Source organism: Peromyscus californicus, unplaced genomic scaffold (assembly GCF_007827085.1).
Source record: "Peromyscus californicus insignis strain IS unplaced genomic scaffold, ASM782708v3 Scaffold_1__1_contigs__length_55948999, whole genome shotgun sequence".
Taxonomy (NCBI): domain Eukaryota; kingdom Metazoa; phylum Chordata; class Mammalia; order Rodentia; family Cricetidae; genus Peromyscus; species Peromyscus californicus.
In genome coordinates, this window is record NW_026294492.1 from 16,218,156 (window position 1) to 16,237,504 (window position 19,349).

The following is a 19,349-nucleotide window of genomic DNA, read 5'->3' on the forward strand; positions in this document are numbered from 1 at the left end:
ACCCCTTGGTTCTAAGACAGTCTTAGACACACCAGATGGATCTTACAGCACTGAGTCCCAAAGCCACCAGCCACCAACTACAATATAATGTACTCTTCCTTGATTTTCCGAAATTGTGAGCTAACATCTAGAGAAAATGACCCCATCAAAACCAAATTTTGAACTGCAGTGGTCTGTCAAGGCAGCCTCCCTCAACATTTGGCTCCTTACTGCTAGCAGGAGGGGTTGTCTTGGATCATGCCTTGACACTTTCACACCAGCCAAGATTGCAGGAGTATCTTTATAGCTTTGACAAAAAGTTCTTACATTTAAAAAGACAAGCCTGTCTGGGGCTTGCCACCTTCATCCATATTTAGAACCAGAAAAAGTTTCTCTTTTGGTTGCCTGTGGAAGACTTACTTGCTCTTCCCTCAATGTCTAGAATTGCTAAATCAATTTTTTTTCTGACCTCATTTAAATGTCTAGACATGTGTGGGTTACTGAATCTAAATGATGTGAAGCATCTAGCTAATGTCTTCCTCAAACCTAATTCATCCCATAGATTAAGGATGATGTCACGAATTATGAAAGCAAAGCCTCTGCACCATGAATGCTGGAGAGGAACCGGGAAGTGCAAGAGCTATAATTACTAACACAACTGTCCAACAGATGGAGCAGGGAACAGACATGGTGCACAAGAGAACAGCTGCTGACCAATTTATCCTGCTGCTATTTAGGGCCACGAGGACACAAAGAAAGCATGGAGTGAGAGAAAGCGATCACAATATTGAAAAGCTCTAATTACGCCTCTTCTCACGGAACATTTATTTACATGAAAATATTTTACATTCACAGGTACTTATCAATTTTCCATCATTTGAAATTCAGGATGTTTTGAGAATGTTTGACTCTATTAGCAACTCTTATTAAATGATATTTTAAAAGAAATTTTTGTGAGACCACCGCCCATGGGAGGAGGCAGTGTCTGCAAAAGTGGAACTAGAGAGAAAGCTTCCTTCTTCCCTTTGCTCCTTGCAAGAGCAAATTAGTGGAAGGATTGTCTGGTGGGATAGATCTTTTCCAGGGGTGAGGGTCTGAGCCTGCTAGAAGCCTTTGCAAATTATTTGCTGTTCTTTTAATAAGTATCCTCCTTAGTCATGGGAAAGGGAGGGAAAAAAAAAAGCCCATTCCCTTCCAGCCCATATTTAACCATCGTATTTGTGCATATTATTGCAGCTTTTCTGAAAGGGCTCAGAGTGAGCTGCCATGCTGCCAGGGATTGAATCGAAAGCCCCCTAACAGTTAAAGTGTCCATTAGCTGCTCCTCAGTTATCATCCATCAGAAAGAAGAAGGGATGGGAGCCCCGGGCAGATTTCTAACTAGCCTAATGAGGAGCGAGATTCTGGGAGCAGAAAAAGTTCATTTGCTGCATTTCCAGCAAGGAGTCACTTCAATATTGCTTCTAGGAAACACTGACAGGCTTTGTTGGTAAGAAATCATTATGCCGAGAAAGAAATGGGATATTGTTATATGAGGTTTTTAAAGAAAATTCATTTTGATAGATGTCTAACTGTGCATTCAATTAAATTCCCTTCTCTCTCTTAAAAAGTAGATGTCAGGTAATTGTACTCAAGTTCTGTAAGCTGAAAAGTGTTATCCCTTCCTTCTGGTTATTAAAATTTCTTTATCAATATGTGTCTTTCTTGTCTTTATCTTTTGACTGTGGGGGGCCCTCAGTAAAAATACTCACAATCCTCTCCTCCTTGCCCATGAATGTGAGTCTGCCTCCCAGAGAGATGACTGAGGACTTTGGCTATGCTGGGTAGGAATTGGCTTCTATGTTTAAATTATGGAAACTCTGCTCTGAGCTCTTCTGTTTTTTTTTCTTCCTTAGAAATAATCTACCTATGTGACTACTTTTATCTTGGTGGGCCAGGTGATGATGTGTGTAGGTCAACATATACATGTGTATGTGCAGGTATGCAGAGGCCAGAAGACAACCCTGGACATCATTTCTCCAGAATGTCCACTTAGTCTGCTTGGCTCTTTTTCCCCACCCAGAGTTCACTTCATTTATTTCTTTTAAATCTGGTGCATTGATGAATGCATATCGCATTTATATCCACTCACTTTCTATTTCTGGCTTGCCCAGGCCCACCCATGACCGTAGTTCTCTGTCTTTTGAAATGAGGCCTCTCACTGGTCTGTAGCTGGCTAGACAGTGAGCCTCAGGGATGAGTCTGTCTCTTCCTCCCCAGCACTGGCATCCCCAGTGCGTCACACTGCACCTGGCCATACCATACACCTGCCCCACTGATTTCTATTTATCCTAACATTTCATCAAATTTCTAAAAACTCACCCTTACTCACATAGGTTTGTCAATTAAAGTATTCCATTTAAAAACAATACAACGTCACCTCTAAAACACCTAGGCATCCAAATGGTTGTGGCGGCTCATACTAATCAGCTACTCTTAGTACTTATTCAGTTTCCAGTAATTGTGTCCAAATATTTATTTCTTCCTTTAAAAAGATTCATTTTTAACTGAGCGTGTGTGTGTGTGTGTGTGTGTGTGTGTGTGTGTGTGTGTGTGTGTGTGTTGTGTTATAAGAGCAGTGTCTGCAAAGGCCAGAAGAGGGCATTAGATCCTTTGGGGCTGTAGCTGGAGGCAGTTGTGATAGGCCAGATGTTGCTGGGAACTGAATTTGAGTCTTCTGCAAGAGCAACCCTCCTTGTTAAGCATTGTGCCTTCTTTCTGCCTCTGTACCCAAGTGTTTCTAATTAATCAGACACATCGTTTTAGAGTCATAATCATTCATTATTCCACTTTCACTCACATTCATCAGAGCAGCCCAAAGTATTCCAAGTCACACTTGCCACGCCATGAAGAGTTCTTCCTCACGACATTGCAATATTGATCTGATCCTCCCCCTCCCTCTTTGTCATCTAATTTATCCTGTCTTATCTAACTCATCAGTGCTTTATGGGCTTTCCTTAATACCTATGTGTGTCCAGATCAGATAAATCCAGGCCTGGAAGCCCTGTTCATTTTGTTAAGATAAACCTAAATGACATTACTGTCATAAAACTAGAAATTCTGACAACAACACTGACTACTTGCTCTAACAAATCTCTTAGCCATAAAGCTATCTAAAACATAGTCAATGTCTATGTTCCAGGAGTTGGCACACTTTTCTGTCAGCATATACCAACTTCCCACTTGTTCTATCTATCCAGCACTATTTTTATGGGCCAAACTGCTTTATTTGTCTTCCTCAATGCAAATTCTCTACTGCAAATGGAACATTCTCATTCTCAACTATTTGCTCCATCAAGATCTTAATCTGCTTTTAGACTTCTTTTTAAATTCCAGTCACACTGTGTAGCCTTTCTGATTCTCCAACCAACCATGATCTCTCACTTCTCTGAGAGGTAGAACTTAATAGCACTTGATGGGCATGTCAAGTAGAGTAAAATGAAGAGTAATAGTGGGTCTCAATTTCCACACCAGTGCGTCTCCCAAAACCCTTCTTTCCAGTTCTCACCCTTTGTGAACAAAAGGTCTTTGGAGTAATCATGGTTAGAAGGAGAAAATAAAGCACAGTTTGAGAATGTCTTAACTCGTGGGAATGAGATTTCAAAAAGGCCCTAGTGCTGCTCTGCGAGGCAGTTCATGCCAGTGACCAGATCATGATCACCTGGTACACCCCTCTCCCGCTCTGCAGTATGGTCTCCCAGAGGAACTGATAGGTACAGGAAAGCTTCCATTTAGTAAAGCAAGGACACTGTGCTTTAAACGGGTTAAGTGGGTGGTGTTCTGAGTTAGCTTTCAGTCATTTTGGATTTTGCCATGTAAAAATAGAAGCTTTGCGACTGGGGTTGGGAAGACAGTTCCAAGAAGATCCCATGTACTGCTCTTGCAGAGGACCCAAGTTCAAGGTGACTTACACATTCCAACTCCAGGGGATCCAGTGCCCTCTTCTGGAATCCACATACAACTGCACTCACACATGCACAGATATACAAATATGCACATAGTTTAAAAAAACACATATAAATCTTAAAAAATAAGCTTTGCTACCAAAGCATACTTTTGAATTTCCTATTTGTCCATCCTCTGCTTAAGGATTTCTGGGTGAGCCAATCCTGTGGATTGTGACTAATGCTCCTCTTCATGCCCAGTCTTCAGGAAGAGACAGAGAGGAGTTTGATACATATTTACTGAATTCAAGTCTCCACTGCCAAGTCAATTCTTACATGTCTAATATTAAATCTTAATAACCCCTCATCAACAAAGCACAGCACTCTTTGTAAACACCATTGGGCTTTCTTTCCTTTCAAGGTAACTACAAAAAAAATCACAGCATGACATCCACTGCTAAGGCTTAAGATGTAGAATTATCCTTATACTGTTATTATAATATATGCCTCCAAGGACAGTGGGACATACTTAACATCAGACAGATGGACACTCTCAAGAAAGCTTGTTGGATGTTTGAAGATAGTTTGCATTATTATTGTACTTTCAGATTAACAGAATGAACACATAAGAGGATGATACGGATTGACACATGTGGAAAAGGTCAGCATAAACAATCTAAGCACTCCAGCTCCTTCTCATTTGGATCAAGGGAAACTGCAACTCTTGTTCATCCCCAAGATCAAGGACAAGTAAAGTTTGAAGAAGTTTGTACTCTGAAAGGCTCTGGCTGCCATTGCACCATGAATCTTTACAACCTAACAAATGTCCCATTACCATCTTGTTACCTTAATTTCTGAAAATATTGCATGATGAGTTTACTGTAATTATTTTTTCTATTGGCTCTCTCTCTCTCTCTCTCTCTCTCTCTCTCTCTCTCTCTCTCTCTCTCTCTCTCTCTCATATGTATGTGTTTATGCCTGTGAATGATATGTGTATATTATGTATTTATACCTAAATATATGCACATGTACATGTGTAGTGGGCATGCACATGCCATGGCACAGGGGTGGAGGTCAGAGGTTCCTTCTCAACCTTTAGTTCCCCACAGGCACTCTGGGATTACTACTACTGCATCTGGCTTTGATGTAGAATTTGTGTGGGTTCTATGGACCTTAACTTCTTCAGTTTGATTAACAGGCACTTTACCCAAGAGCATTACCCCTTCCCTCTATTGTTTCCCTTTCGTATAGGGTAAGACACAGGAAGTCAGGTGTCAGTGATGTCAGGTGCTTCCTCCCTTTGTCAGCTCTGATGCTTTTTTAATGCAATGTCTCTCATATTTCTATCTACCAACAAACCCCACATTAGCTGCCTATCTAGATTTTGCTATTTTTAACAAAACGCTTTAAGTTGCATAGGAGACTGTTTCCAGAAACACAAGCCCCTGGATACCCGGCATCTGTGTTTCCAGAGGGAAATATATTAAGTCTACACAAATGTATAAACAGCCTTTATCCTAAAAGGCTATCCACTGCAGTTGTAGGGAGCTCCTTCATGCAGTTCATATAGTAAGATTGGCTGGTCGACTCAAACCCTTTTCAGACTTCCTCTACTAAGCAATTTATTTAAAACCCAGAGAGATCTAAGGACTTGGCAGATAGGTGACTACCAGCCTCAGATCTCCAATATTCCTCGGGATTTTAAAGTTCATAAAGCACTACTGCTTTTAATCTTTGAACTCCTTCATGCTACAGGCTTTTACTGGGGTTAAAGATAAGCTGCTCTTGGATGCATTTCCAGGATGTCTGGGACCTCTGTGTCTTGTTGAGTATTTGTTTCAGCTTTGACTCTCCAACGTGTTTCTCAGTTCCTAGAAGTGTTCTGTGATGTCAGGTATTCCTAGCAGAGAGAGATTCCAGTTCTGCACTGTACACTCAAGAGAGCTCTGCCAACTCCCATTAAACCCTTCACTTATATCTTTCAGTCAACATATCCAGCATCCTCTGGATGCTATTCTTGTTAGAGATTTTAATCATCTTGATTAGATGATTGCTTCTATTGCAAAGTAAAATATGAGTTAATTAGAATCACACAGAAACAATCACAACCTTATGTGTTTGTGCATTTTGGAGGCCCTGAAGTTGTCTAACGTATCAGCTATTTGTTCATCAAGACAACCACGTGAGATGCTGCAGCAATCAGGACGAAGAGGGACAAAGAACACTAAAGAACTTTCTTTAGAGGCGTATATAGTAAGTGACATTTAAGATTTAACATTTAGAGGTTTCTGTATGGTGCTTTAGTAAAATAAAAAACACAGAAAACATTATGAAATAAAATGTAAAAATTGTCAAGGTTAGTTTAATTGGAACTATTGGTATATCTGGATTGAATCTTTTGAGATCAGCCATGTTTACATTTACATTTATATAGGAGGGAAGAAAAAGGAAAATTATTTTTGACTAGAATAAAAAAACCTAAGAGAAAGGACCTATAGTATCTCCTTATAGTTACTTTCTAGATCAAATAGTATATTTTAAAAAATATCTTTAAACTTTTATTTTATTTATATAAATGTTTGCCTTTATGTATGTTTGTGCAACACATGCACATACTGGCCACAGAAGCCAGAAAATGGCATTGAATACCCTGGAACTGGAGTTACAGATGAGAACCTGGGTCCTCTGGATGAGCAATAAGTATTTTTAACTACTAAACCTCTCCAGCCCCCTCAACACGTACATTAATTCCTCTTGCATTTTATAGCAAGATAACATTCTTCAATTATTACAAATACATAGGTTTTATTTATTTTACGCTGACCATGTTTAGATAATGAGTAATTATTAAGAAAATTGTTTATGGAAACAATTTCTGGGTCTGATTGCGAAGACATTGGAATTTTGAACTAGAAAAAGCATGTGACATAGAGATCATGCGTTATTAAAAATATAAAATACATCTCAGTATCTCAGGGAATGGCTGGTTTCATCAGTCTGTGTCAGGGAATTAATTTTCAGTCGTACACCCCTGCTGATACATCTGAAACCTGAGAAAGTCCAATTTCCTTCCTTCATATGTGTCTAATAGAGTATGAATAGTTCAAGTGTCTGAGCAAAGTCAGAGTGTGAGCTGCAGACTCACTTCCTAGGAACACGGAGGAGGACAGTGACTTCCACCTGCTGCTGGCAGAAGGGCTGACGTCTTCCTCTCTTCAGGAGAAGTTTTCACACCTGACTGAGGTGCAAATTGCAGTCAGAACAGAAGGGCCCAGTGGAAATAGTATGGACTACTGGGCATAGAGTAGCTCTCTACACACTCTCACCTCTGCACACCTCAGAAATGACAAAAAAATAAAAATAAAACACCCTGGGTTTCTGGGGAGAGGATCCTGCAGCTATAGCATCAGCTTGACTGATCTCTCCCTCTTTTCACTCTTGGCAAAGCTCCAGGTTACAAACTGTTCCAAAGGTGGAAAACATCCATTTAGAACTTTCAAAGGAAACAGGAGAGAGGACATGCACAGTTTGTGAGCCACCACAAGTTTGGTCCCCGAATAAACAAACAGGGAGAGCAGGGAGAGAGCTGTACCCAAAGCATGGCTTTCTCCTGGCTATTCAGATTATAAAAAAAAACAAAAAAAAAAAAAACAAAACTCACTCATCAAAGACTCTTAAGTTGGTATTCACTGTGTATCCTACCCAGAACTTGTGTATCCCAGAAATCATAGAGATTATGTGTTATGAAAAATCGATGGAGTAAATGATATCTTGACTGAGTAAAACCTTAGCTCTGATACTTCTAACAAATCGAGTTCTGCTGTAACTTGAAAATATTTTATACCAGGAGTTGAGGAAAGGAGACTAGCAAGTAGATTTAAGAGAGAACCAATGAGAATCTCATAGGAATCATTACCAGATAATTCTGAAAGAGTAAGTCAAGATTATTGGACCACACTGATGTACTGAACAAGGTCTAGTCTATTGCCCCATACTATATATAACTCATTCAGCTCCCTAAACCTCCTATATGTACTTTGAAGTGGGGTGCTTACTTTAGTATTGAGAAAGGCTAGTCTGTTCAATGCTCTGCCATTTTGAAATTCAAACTAGGTGTCTGTGGTTCGCCACTGAGTCCAGCTGAACACATTTATTTTCTAAACTCGGTACTAGCATGAAGTATACTAGGGGACATGGTATCTAAAGGCAATGATGATAATACATCTTTTTTTCCCCATTCTTTGGTATCCCACAACCTAGTCATGCTATTCTTGGCCTGCCTGTGGTGATTAAGTGTGAGCTTCATGTCCATAGCCACTATAATTTCCCCAGTTTAGGGCACTCTTCTGTGGAACTCCAGCCATGAATGATAATGAAAGGGCTTTTGTCACTTTGTGCATGGGTAGTGTAGACTTCCTCTTATACTGTGGTTCATTTGTGTGTCCTCCCATTATCTACTTAGGAGTATGTTCAGAGAAATGAGGAAGTCTATAGTAAATGACTTGGCAGTTGTCATTCTATGACATTCATAATCCAGTCTATGACCACAATATTCCCCTTAAAATACAAGAAAATATAGGGCAGCATATAACATCCAAAAGGCACATCTTTGTTTGGAGGAATGTCTGAGCATTGTGGAGTGGTGGGTAACCCTGAAAGAGTCTTGTGTGAGGTGTCCATAATATGAACCACAGTAAAGTGTGATAATTCTGCCTTGTAGATGGACCTGGAATATAATTGGTAGTCAACCCCATGTATAAACCTTAAAAATCACAATATTAACTGGACCAGCAAGAAATTCACAATGATGCAGTAGTGGCATTTGTATCTTGGGGGTGACAAACAGCTGTCTAACTGGCTTGTAGAATTCTAACAAAAAATATCAGAAAGTGTTTCCAAGAGAACCCTTTGGATAAGTGTCCAACAACATATTCTTGAAAGGACATGAGGTGAACTGGAATGATATAGAAAGTAAAAGCATACATCTTTAGGAGCTTTATGAGTTCAAGTCACAGAATAACAACAAAATAGCATTTTAATTTGAACAACATTATCCATAGTTATAGCTTGCTGAGGTCAATGACTAATCTTAGGAATTCTTACATTTGTATTAACTTGATTATAGTAAGCACTGAAAATGTTTAGAAAAATAAGTAAAAATTTACCTTCTCTTAAGTATGCACTTCTGTATGAGAAATATATAAGGCTATTGGATTTTCTTCAAATCTAAACAAGGTGTGGAATTAGAAACATATTTTCTTCCTCTGACTTTGTAGACCTCAAGTTGAGAGAGACAGACAGACAGAAATTCTGTCATTCAAATACAAACCCATCAACTCCCCTTTCTTTAGAAATACTATTAACTAAAGACATTATATAAAATACCACCCCAGTCTCAGACAGATACAGATGGCACAGTTCCCAGCTTGATATTACTTGGGAAAAGAGGCTAGAAATATGCCAACAGACTATTAGCAGTAGAAATACTGAGAGCCCAGTGTGAAAATAATATCCACAGATAAAAGAAATGCCAAGGAGAGGAAGTTCTAATGACTTGGAGGATCACAGTACATTTTTTGATCTTAGTAACAGGATTCAAAAGTTAGTGATGAGGAATCATTGGCAGCAGGGTCTAACATACCCTGATAGATACATGCATGTGTATTTGAAAATGGCATCCTTTTAAAAACAAATTGTTAATAAGCTGTGAAAATATTATATGTTAATCTGAAAGTGATAAATTTTGCTAATTTATATTGTTAATGTGTGCCACGATATACCCTACTAAAGAAACAATGTCACCAGAATCTTCTCTAACGTATAGAAATAACCTAGTATTTTTCAAATCAGATGATTATAAAGCTATACACACATAACTTCTCCAAATGTTTGACTCTTTGGTCAGATATTTAGGAAGTATTAGACATTATACTGAAACCATATACAAATCCCCTCCCATAGGGATTATCTCTTTGTCTCTCATACTTAATATCATTTAATCGCTGATAGTGACCAAATGTGGGTTGATCATCCTAGCTCAGCATACTCATCTGCTATTTGAGGCTCCTAATCACTGAGCATGCAGTACCCTAGGGAACACGCATTCAGCAGGAGGAGCAAACCATAACCAGGGATACTGTGGCTCAATTGAAAATGCTAGTTTGTTGTTCTTCATTATGTGCGTTGGATACTGTGTCTTTACCTAAGGGATTATGTGAGGTTTGTAATATTTATAAAGAGAACAGCGACTCATCTCAGGGCCATTTCAAGACTATGTATTATTTATTTCTTGATCTACCCCCTCCAATGTTCAATATCTTTTAAGAAATGTGATTAATAAAACATTCCAATTTGAACAGTGTGAGTTCCAGCCACAAAACACGGTTATTTGGCCCTGTTCTGTGCAGGCATCAACAGGGAGAGTACTTATTACTGGAAACCAAAGAATCAACATCAGATATTTCGAATGAAAGATTTGAGGGGAAGGGGTTCATTACATTCTTCACTTCTTTCCTAAGTGGGGATTTTCAATTAAGCATAAGGAGGTTGGGAGAGTGGACCCACCCATGAAAAAAATTGTGTGTCAAGCTTAGTTAGAACACTAGTTAAAGCCTTTCTTTCAAGATCTGTCAGGAAATCATTATCATCCCTTTTCCCTCTTTTTCTCTGAGTTTTTTTTGTGACTGAGGTTTAATGTATTATTAATAAAAGAAAAGGAATGAGAAACATGCGACAGTTATTGTATAGCTGCAGCAAAGCCAGGTTTAGGCGGAAGCACTGGAAAGTACTTCATCCATCTTTAATCAACATAGGTGCTGGAGAGTAGAGTTGTCGATAATATGAGCTGAGCAGGATGTGGGAGACTGTCTTCAGAGCGATTCACTTAGCCCCATTGCATATAAGAGAGAAGATGGGCTTCATGAAAATATCAGACATGAAATGGGCTTTTGTGTTTTGTTTGGGGACAGAACTGAAATAAAGCAAGTTAGTTGACAGGAGGCTGTAGGTTACCATATACCCTTCTCTGTCCTCTTAATTTTTTTTCAAGAGATGAAACCTTTCTGTCCTCACCATGGCTATCACCATCATCATCTGGAGAAAGGGGTGACTGGGAGACAACCATGTCCATGAGCACTTGTACTACCACCACCACCACCATCACTAATAGATGATGGAATACAAAGTCAGTATGAAAGTAAAAGATATTGTCTCATTTTGTCATATTAAAAATCATTCTTAAAAACAGTCTTGAATTCTTTTTGCAGATTTCAATAGCTGAGTCTAGGACTGTGGTTCTCAACCTACGGGTGGCAACTGCTTTACAAGTTGCGTATCAGATATTTACATTGCATTTCATAACAGTTGCAAATTTACAGTCATGGATTATCAATGAAAATAATTTCAGAGTTGATGGTCACCACAACGTGAGGAACTGAATTAAAGGGTCACAGCATTAAGATGGTTGAAAACCACTGGTCTAGGATATGAGTCCCCAAATCTACCATCACTCCTGATGAGTCTTAAAACAACTTAAATTCCTTTTATCCCCCCAGATGCATATTTGTTTTGTTTCATTTTTGCTAGTCCATCAAATTCTATTGCTTCACCTTCTATTATATATGACACTTTGCACTGGATATTTGACAAATGAGGATCTATGCCATTTTTGGAACTCTAAGCTTTATCTGAGAGTTTATAGGTTTTCAAAAACATAATTTAAAGTTTATTATTTACAAAAATAATTTGAAAGTTTGTCCTATAAAACATTTCCTCTAATGTAAAGAACTGTAGTCACCGCACTGCATTCTGGAACACTCAACTTTCTCTTTCTATGTAGATGTATTTTAGTATCCATTGTCTAAAGTTGTAAAATATAATTTTAAGATGTGTTACATTTGTTTATTCTGTGGAACATTTGTTTAATGATGCACAGATGTATTGTATTCTTTTATGGTGCATTTGTCTAACTCTGTGAAGCTGTGTTACTTTTGATGTCTAAAATACCTGGTGGTCTAATGAAGAGCTGAACAGCCAATAGTGAGGCAAGGGAAAGGATAGGCACGGCTGGCAGGCAGAGAGAATAAATAGAAGGAGAAATCTGGGAAGATAGTTCAAGGAGAAAGAAAAGAGGGTCACCCAGCAACCCAGCCAGCCAGCCACAGAGTAAGAGTGGAAGTAAGATATACAGAAGAAAAGGAAAGAGCCCAGAGGCAAAAGGTAGATGGGATAATTTAAAGTTAAGAAAAGCTGGCAAGAAATAAGCTAGGCATTTATAAGTAACAAAAAGTCTCCATGTGTGATTGTTTGGGAATTGGGAGGCAGTCCCCCCCCCAAAGAGCAAAAAGACTGATTAATAACATCTGATACTTCCTAGCGATCACGAGAACATGACTGAGGACCAGGAGTCCTGCAGGCATAATATAGACACTATTAGAAGGCAAGTCTTAGACTTTAAAGTGCTTCTGTGTTAGACCACCAGATTGCAGGCAAGTCAACCTCAATTTAAACCATAATCCACAGCACATTATTGATAGCAGATAAAACTCATACTAGGTTTTTTCTTGTGAAAAAATTCTTACATTGTGATGGGGTATTACCATGTAATAAAGGCAGGCCTGGAACTCCTTAGCTATATGTAGCTTAGCTCAGTTCTGAACTTACCATCCTCTTGTTCCTGGTCACATGTTAGTAGTACAAGTGCTCATGGACATGGTTGTCTCCCAGTCACCCCTTTCTCCAGGAAATGCTCATGGGACATTGCGAAGACACTGCATTTCCTTCTCTTCCAAGCTTCTCATGAATGGTACCCTCTGCCCTCAGTCCCTATTTGTGTCTGCCTCTTTATTTCCACCATCTTAAAAAAAAACCCACACATTTGTTCACAGCCTCCACTGTCAGTGAATATAGACAGACCTTTTAGGTTAGTGAGGAAGCAGTGATCAAATATTCCCTTGTTTACAAGGATTTTCATTTTATTAACTATTATTTGTGATCCAGAGGTGATTTTAGACACAGGCTATGATATTGATAGATTATTCATAAGTGCAATGCCATTTTAATCGGGAATTTAGAAATCTGTGGATTTTCCTATTCATGTGCATAAATAGGGTCAGAGAACAGATGCTCTGTGGGAACTCTCTTGAGAGAAAAAGAGATCTCCCCTGACTCTCTGACCTTCTACTGAATCCTCCTGGCTGGCTTGCTCCCAACAGAAGCAAGTGAGAAGCTAGGGGAACCTGGTTAAAACAGTCTTTAAACATCCCCCACCCCCACACCACAGTTCAGATCAGCATGAGTAAGAGTCAAGACGGGCAAACAGAATACAAAACACACAGAGCCTAATGGTGTTTGGGAGTCTGGACTAAACCATGATACTTTATATGCACCAGTTCACCTTTGTGGTTGAGGACCTGGAATCCCAACCCTGGAGCTTTCCTATTCAGCCTTCATGCAGATGGTTTCATCCACCCCCTTGGCTGTAAATGGTACCCACACTCTAATGACGCCTAGTGTTCCACACTTTTGAATTAATTTTCAAACCTACATCTAGAAATATATTCCAAGGTTGTGTCTTCCCTCCTATATGATTACTTCCCTCCTATAATAATTATATAAGTACAATTAAAATAGTCCACTCCCCCATCCTGAAAAATGGCACCAAACTCCTCTTTCTAATCCTTATTCCTACCTACATGCACAGTTAACCAATTCACAAACAGTAGTTATTAATTTCTCTTAATGATTCTACTGGCATCCCATCAGATTTAGAACACATCACAAAGTACTTTTTCTAGGACTATGTAAATCATCCTGCTTTGTCCTATCTCTTAGATCTCATCTTTCAGCTTATCGTTCACTCACTTTACTTCTACCTTAGTAGGTTTCCTATAATTTTTCAACAACCCCATTGTGATTGTAGTGTTGACATTGCCATTTTTTTTTGTTCTCTTTCAGATCACCAGAAGTCCACCATACCCTCTCATTCATACTTTATCTCAAAAGTTACCTCCAGTCTTGCTTATCATTCTCCATCCAAACATCTTTTCTCACATGGCATTTTAACAGTATGCACTATGAATTGAAATTACACCATGTTACATGATTTATTTTAGTGCCCATTTCTCAGTAAAGTACAAGCTCAACCAAGGAATTATTTTTTCACATTCTGTGAAGAAGCCACATTTGTTCAGACATATAGCTACTGTAATATTTTGTTCAGTGTTCTTAGTGAAACTGTTTTTTTATAAATGCTTACTCATAAGGCACTTCTCATCTATAGTCTTTAACTCAGTTTCAATATGGCCTTGGCCTTTAACATAGATGCATAAAGTGACTAGAAAAACAAGTAACAAGCCTATTACTTTCTAGAAATATGCTTTCTCTTTCCTTTGTAATTTAATGACCAACTCTGTAAGAGTAAACTATTACCCTAAAAATCAGATCATTTTCTTATTTTAATTTGAGTTTTACTATAACAATGAACAGTACATTATACAGTTGTAGTCATAGTAAAAATGTCAAAATTTGCTATATATGTGTGATCATATGGGGTGAAGAAAAGAGAACTATGGACTTTGGCCGACATTTGAAGGATCTGTGGGCAATTCCAAGGAGGTGACACACGCGAGATGGTGCAGCAGCCTTCGCCAATGCTACCGTGAAGACGTAGTCCTGGTGGGGATGCAGTGTAAGCACCTGAGCTGATGGACCTAGGAAGGACTCAAAGGTTCAACTTTGCTAATGACACTGCCTGTAAGCATGCCTTTCCCACTAACCACAGAACTCCCAAGGTGCCACTGGACACTTTCACATTGAGACTTTGGATGAGTTTTCTTTGGCAGGCAATAGGCAGCAGGTCAGCCTCATAATCTTTTCCATTTTCGCTGTATCTTCTTTACAACCTTTTTAATGGCTTCTATTATATGTAAATATTGTCCGAGTTCCATGTGGCCCTCTTTGACTCAACTAACCAAGATTCATCTGATTGATGTTTCTCAACACTGTCAAAGACATGGTCTGACTCACAGTAAATGTTCAAAAAATGTTTTGTTAAATAGATGAATGTTTGCAGGGGAAATACTTTTCTCAGTAAAAGTTAATAAGCATTGGGTGTCTAACTAAAAGACAAAGACATCAGACTCACAGAGGCAAATTTCTCATCCATGTCTCTTTAATTTAAGGGGGAGGCTGGAGGGGTGGGAGGAGAGAAGGGGGGTCTTTGACTGGTGTGTAAAATGAATGAAGAAAAATTCTAAAGAAAACAATTCAAGATTTACTTTCAGAAGCAAAGATAAGGATACTCCACTCAGCAAAATGTATTCTATCTAGGTCCAGCAGAGTACTCAGCCTTTTGATTAACCCCCAACTTTTTGAGGTCTCCATGTATACACAAGGTCATCAATATTTTAAGCATTTGAAGGCAATAATTAATGCCTTAGCTCTAACCACACCAGTTCTTTGAATCTGATTACTTTTCTTATTCTCTTTACAGCTTACTTTCCGTATCTGTAAAATGAAGGTGGACTCTTAAATCCCAAGGGCTCTGCATGGAATAAATGAAGAAGGACGTACGAAATTCTTTTCATAAGCTATGAGATAGACCACCCAAATATTAAGAATTATTAGAGTATGTGGCTGTTTTTCTTCTACCCAGAACTATTGTCTCTTTCTTTAATAAAATAAATACATTCCTCCATTCAATACCCAGAATTTTCTCCAATCTGCCATGGCAGTTTAACTTCCCATTGGACTCAGGGATAGGCCAAAGATCCTCCCTAAGACTTTTGCAGACAAAATTGAAATACAGTGAGTTTTGCCTTGATTGTCTGACACAAAGGTATTGCAACTATGAGGTTTTATAATGATCCATTCTTTCCCCATGTAAACTAAGGAGCAAGAAAAAAAAAAAAACACTGATCACAGAGAAGGAATAAGTTGAAAACGAGAGTAACTAGCTTAGAAAAAGTGAAGCAGGAATGAACATACCTAGGATTTCACATTTATCCCGGCCCCAATTCCTGGAAAGACCTACATCTTCTTCTTACCCTTTTTTTCTTTGTATTTTTTAATGTATATATCATCATCTATTTATAGAGGCCATAGCAATACTTAACAGAGAACTATCATTGGCATCATTTCTATTCAGGAAAGTGTCAAACAAGACAAAACACTGGGTCTTCTGGCGTCCCCCCAGCTCTTGCCTTCTGGGCTCTTAGGCCAGGGTACAAGAAATATTTAGAAGAACTAAAGTATAAAATACTATAAAAATATTTTTGCCAGGGTACCTATTTATTCTAGATGCTTCATCATAAGTTGGTGGATAATTGAGTGAATATAAATGTAATTAGGGATTATGCATAAAGTGAGATGAATACACAAAGAAGAGAATTCCTGGAAGAATTACAGGAATCCCTGGGAGAATTCTAGGAAGGTTTCTGAGAGCAAGCAATACTCAAGCCATATATCAAAGATGAAACAGTTAATTAGGTTGAAAGACATACCTATGAAGCAGAAATGCATTTAGGGTATTAGAAGAGACTGCCTAGGATGTTGAAGCCATGAACAGGATGCGGCAACAGCACAGACCCCATGTTAAAGAGTGAAATGGGACAAGATGAGGGAGACATATGTGCCTAAAGAAAGGTCACTGAATGATCATAAATGTCAAAGAGGAACTTTAAGCTCTTCATCTTTAATCACGTCCTGATAGGTATTTAAGGGAAGGACGTCTGAATTTGACACAAGGGGTGTTATGAGGAAGGATGCTCAAGCCAGAGATGATTCTTTAGAGACTATGTCAGAACTAATAAAAATTACAATGAAATCCTGGACTTGGAGTTTATTAGGGATGATGGTACAGATTCAAGAAAAATGTGCAGTGCTGCAGGATATGAGACTTGTTCGATTTCATTTGGGGGGTGAGCAAGATGAAAAACAAGAGATGATTACCAGGATTTGAGCTGAGAGGTGGGGTGAATAATAATTCCATTCAGTGAGTCCTGGAACACCATGAAAATACACCACAGGGTCCACAATAAGGTTAATTTAACATACACAATTTTGTAGGTTATGTGACATATTTGATGAGAAATATTTATCAGAAATTTACATACTCAAATCTAAAACCCAGAAGACAAATTGTGGCAAACAATATAGATTTAAGTACCATTAATCATAGAAGTGGTGACATGAATCGTAAGAATGGATTTGATTCCTGAAAAAGTGTGGAATGACCAGGTCTATGCACCCAGAGTTACCACACTTATGGTAATAGCATATAAGGTACAGGGTAGAAAATAGGCACTAATGACAAGGACTGGTCAAAATTGTCGTCTATCAGTGTTAATTAATAAAATAAGAAGTTAATGGGATATATTATTCATAGAGGACACAGAAATGTTAATAATCGGCTTTAAAGGAAGAGGGTACAGAACACCGAGCCATGGGCAGCAGTGTAGTAAAGTTATTGGAGGATTTACTGTGTCCTCCAAATATACACTATGATTCAAAGGGTTGTTTCTAGCCAGCAGTCTATTGTTCTCTATTTTTGACCTTTATATCTCGCCACATGGTTTTGAGTTTGCCACAATAGGTAAAGCACAAATATTAGGACCATTTCCCATTAGGTGCTGTGGCTCAGAATTAAAATATGTCAGTTCTGCATATGTTTTTTTGAATAAAGCTAATCACTAAGTTCCTGATAGGTGCAAAAAAGGGTTGAGTAATATGGGGAGCTCATGATATACCTCATGATATGATAGTCCTTTCTATGATATTATTGAGAGTGAACTATGACTTAGAAAGTTTAGAAAATAGAGAAAACTATCTGGGATTGTATACAACTCCTCCTCTGTTGTTTCATAAACAATACATGCCTGACTCTATGTTGGGTACAAATGATGAAAATGATGAACAAGTTTCTTTCTTAAGGGAGTTAACACCAGACAAAGCCTAGAAATGATACAGATAAAAGGAATCTACTTTATTTATTGATATGGTTGCATCTTACTTTTTTAACATCTAGAATATGAAACCAACAGCTTCTTATTAATGGTTGATATGTCTCCTTAAGATTTCCTGAAATATTTTCTACTCTGTGAAAGACCCCCTGAATATCTGCTTCAAGCTTCTCAACTCTTTGTTACAACTAATATTTTCTAAAACTAGCTTATACTATATTCACTAAATATTTGTCTAGTGTCTTTTGGCCAAAATAGTTTCTATGCTGAAATACAACCAAACAACTTTTCCAACTCACTGAATTACCATAGACTACACAAGCATGCATTAAGTAAGGTAGTCTTAATAAGTATTCAGTAAACTACATGGGCAGAGATAATAATCAAAATGTAAAAGGGGAGCAATGAGCTAAATGGTTTTAAAAGGGAACATTGGTGGCCCTTATCGAAGCTGCAGCTGCTTCTACATAGCTGCTGTGGTCAAAAAGGAGGCCCAGAGAAACAGTTTTCCTTGATGGTCACGGTTCTGTTTACTGTAACTGATCTGCAACATTTTGGGAAAAAAAAAAGGGAACATTGATTTCAAGGCATGGAATTTGATGGAATTTTGAATGGATGAACTGGGTATTAGATACACAGGTGTACACAGAGGCTTCCTATGAAAAACAGAAGAGCTACTGAAAGCGTAGCATTAGCTTGAGTATGAGCAAGCTTTTGGTTACTAAGAGGTGAATGGATACAGGATAATTATTCTGTGACCCTTGTGACTACAACATTTGCTCCAAGGCTTTCCAATGTGACATAAAATGATGTGTCATCTCTGCACTGCAAATGCTTCTCAGAGGGCATCTCTGTTGTTGCTCCTGTTGCTGTGAGAAAATACCCTGATGAAAGAAACTCAAGAAAGGAAAGGTTTCCCTTGGATCAGAGTTGAGGAAGGGTACAGTTCTCCATTATAGAGGTATCAAAAAGGAAGAACCCGAACCACTGGCCACATCTTATTTTTACTCACGAAGGAGAGAGAAGCGAGTACCTATGTTCCCATAGCTTCCTCCATTTTCTGAAGCCCAGGACTAGAGCTTCAGAAGGATCACTTCCTTCCTCTATAGTGGATCTTCTCATGTTCATTCTTTTCTTATCAGGATAAACACTCATAGACAGACCCAGCGGCTAACCTGATTTAAACATTCCCTCTCAGGCATGTCTGAATGATTGTCTCCTAGGTGACTCCAAAGCTTGAAAAGGAGACAATCAACATTAATCATCGCAGAGAGTGAATCACTCAGCACTGGGAAGCAGGTTACAAAGGTGAGTTTGGTGATGGTGGCTATTTATTTGCTTTTGCATGAGAGGCCTTAGTTGAATAAGTCAGGTGTATTAACAACACAACAATAAGGTAGCTGCAGATAAGAAATCTGAAGCATCTGAGTGCAGAGGAAGGCCAGTTCAAGCACCCTCTCCATCAGTACTATGAGTCTTAGCTGGGGAC

General features: G+C 38.6%; 1 non-coding gene across 1 annotated transcript; it reads left to right on the forward strand.

The window, feature by feature from the left end:
* Positions 1-18,294: 18,294 nt before the first annotated feature.
* Positions 18,295-18,430, forward strand: LOC128116136 (small nucleolar RNA SNORA16B/SNORA16A family). The gene has a single exon (XR_008220392.1). It is a non-coding gene; the product is annotated as a small nucleolar RNA SNORA16B/SNORA16A family (small nucleolar RNA).
* Positions 18,431-19,349: the final 919 nt, after the last annotated feature.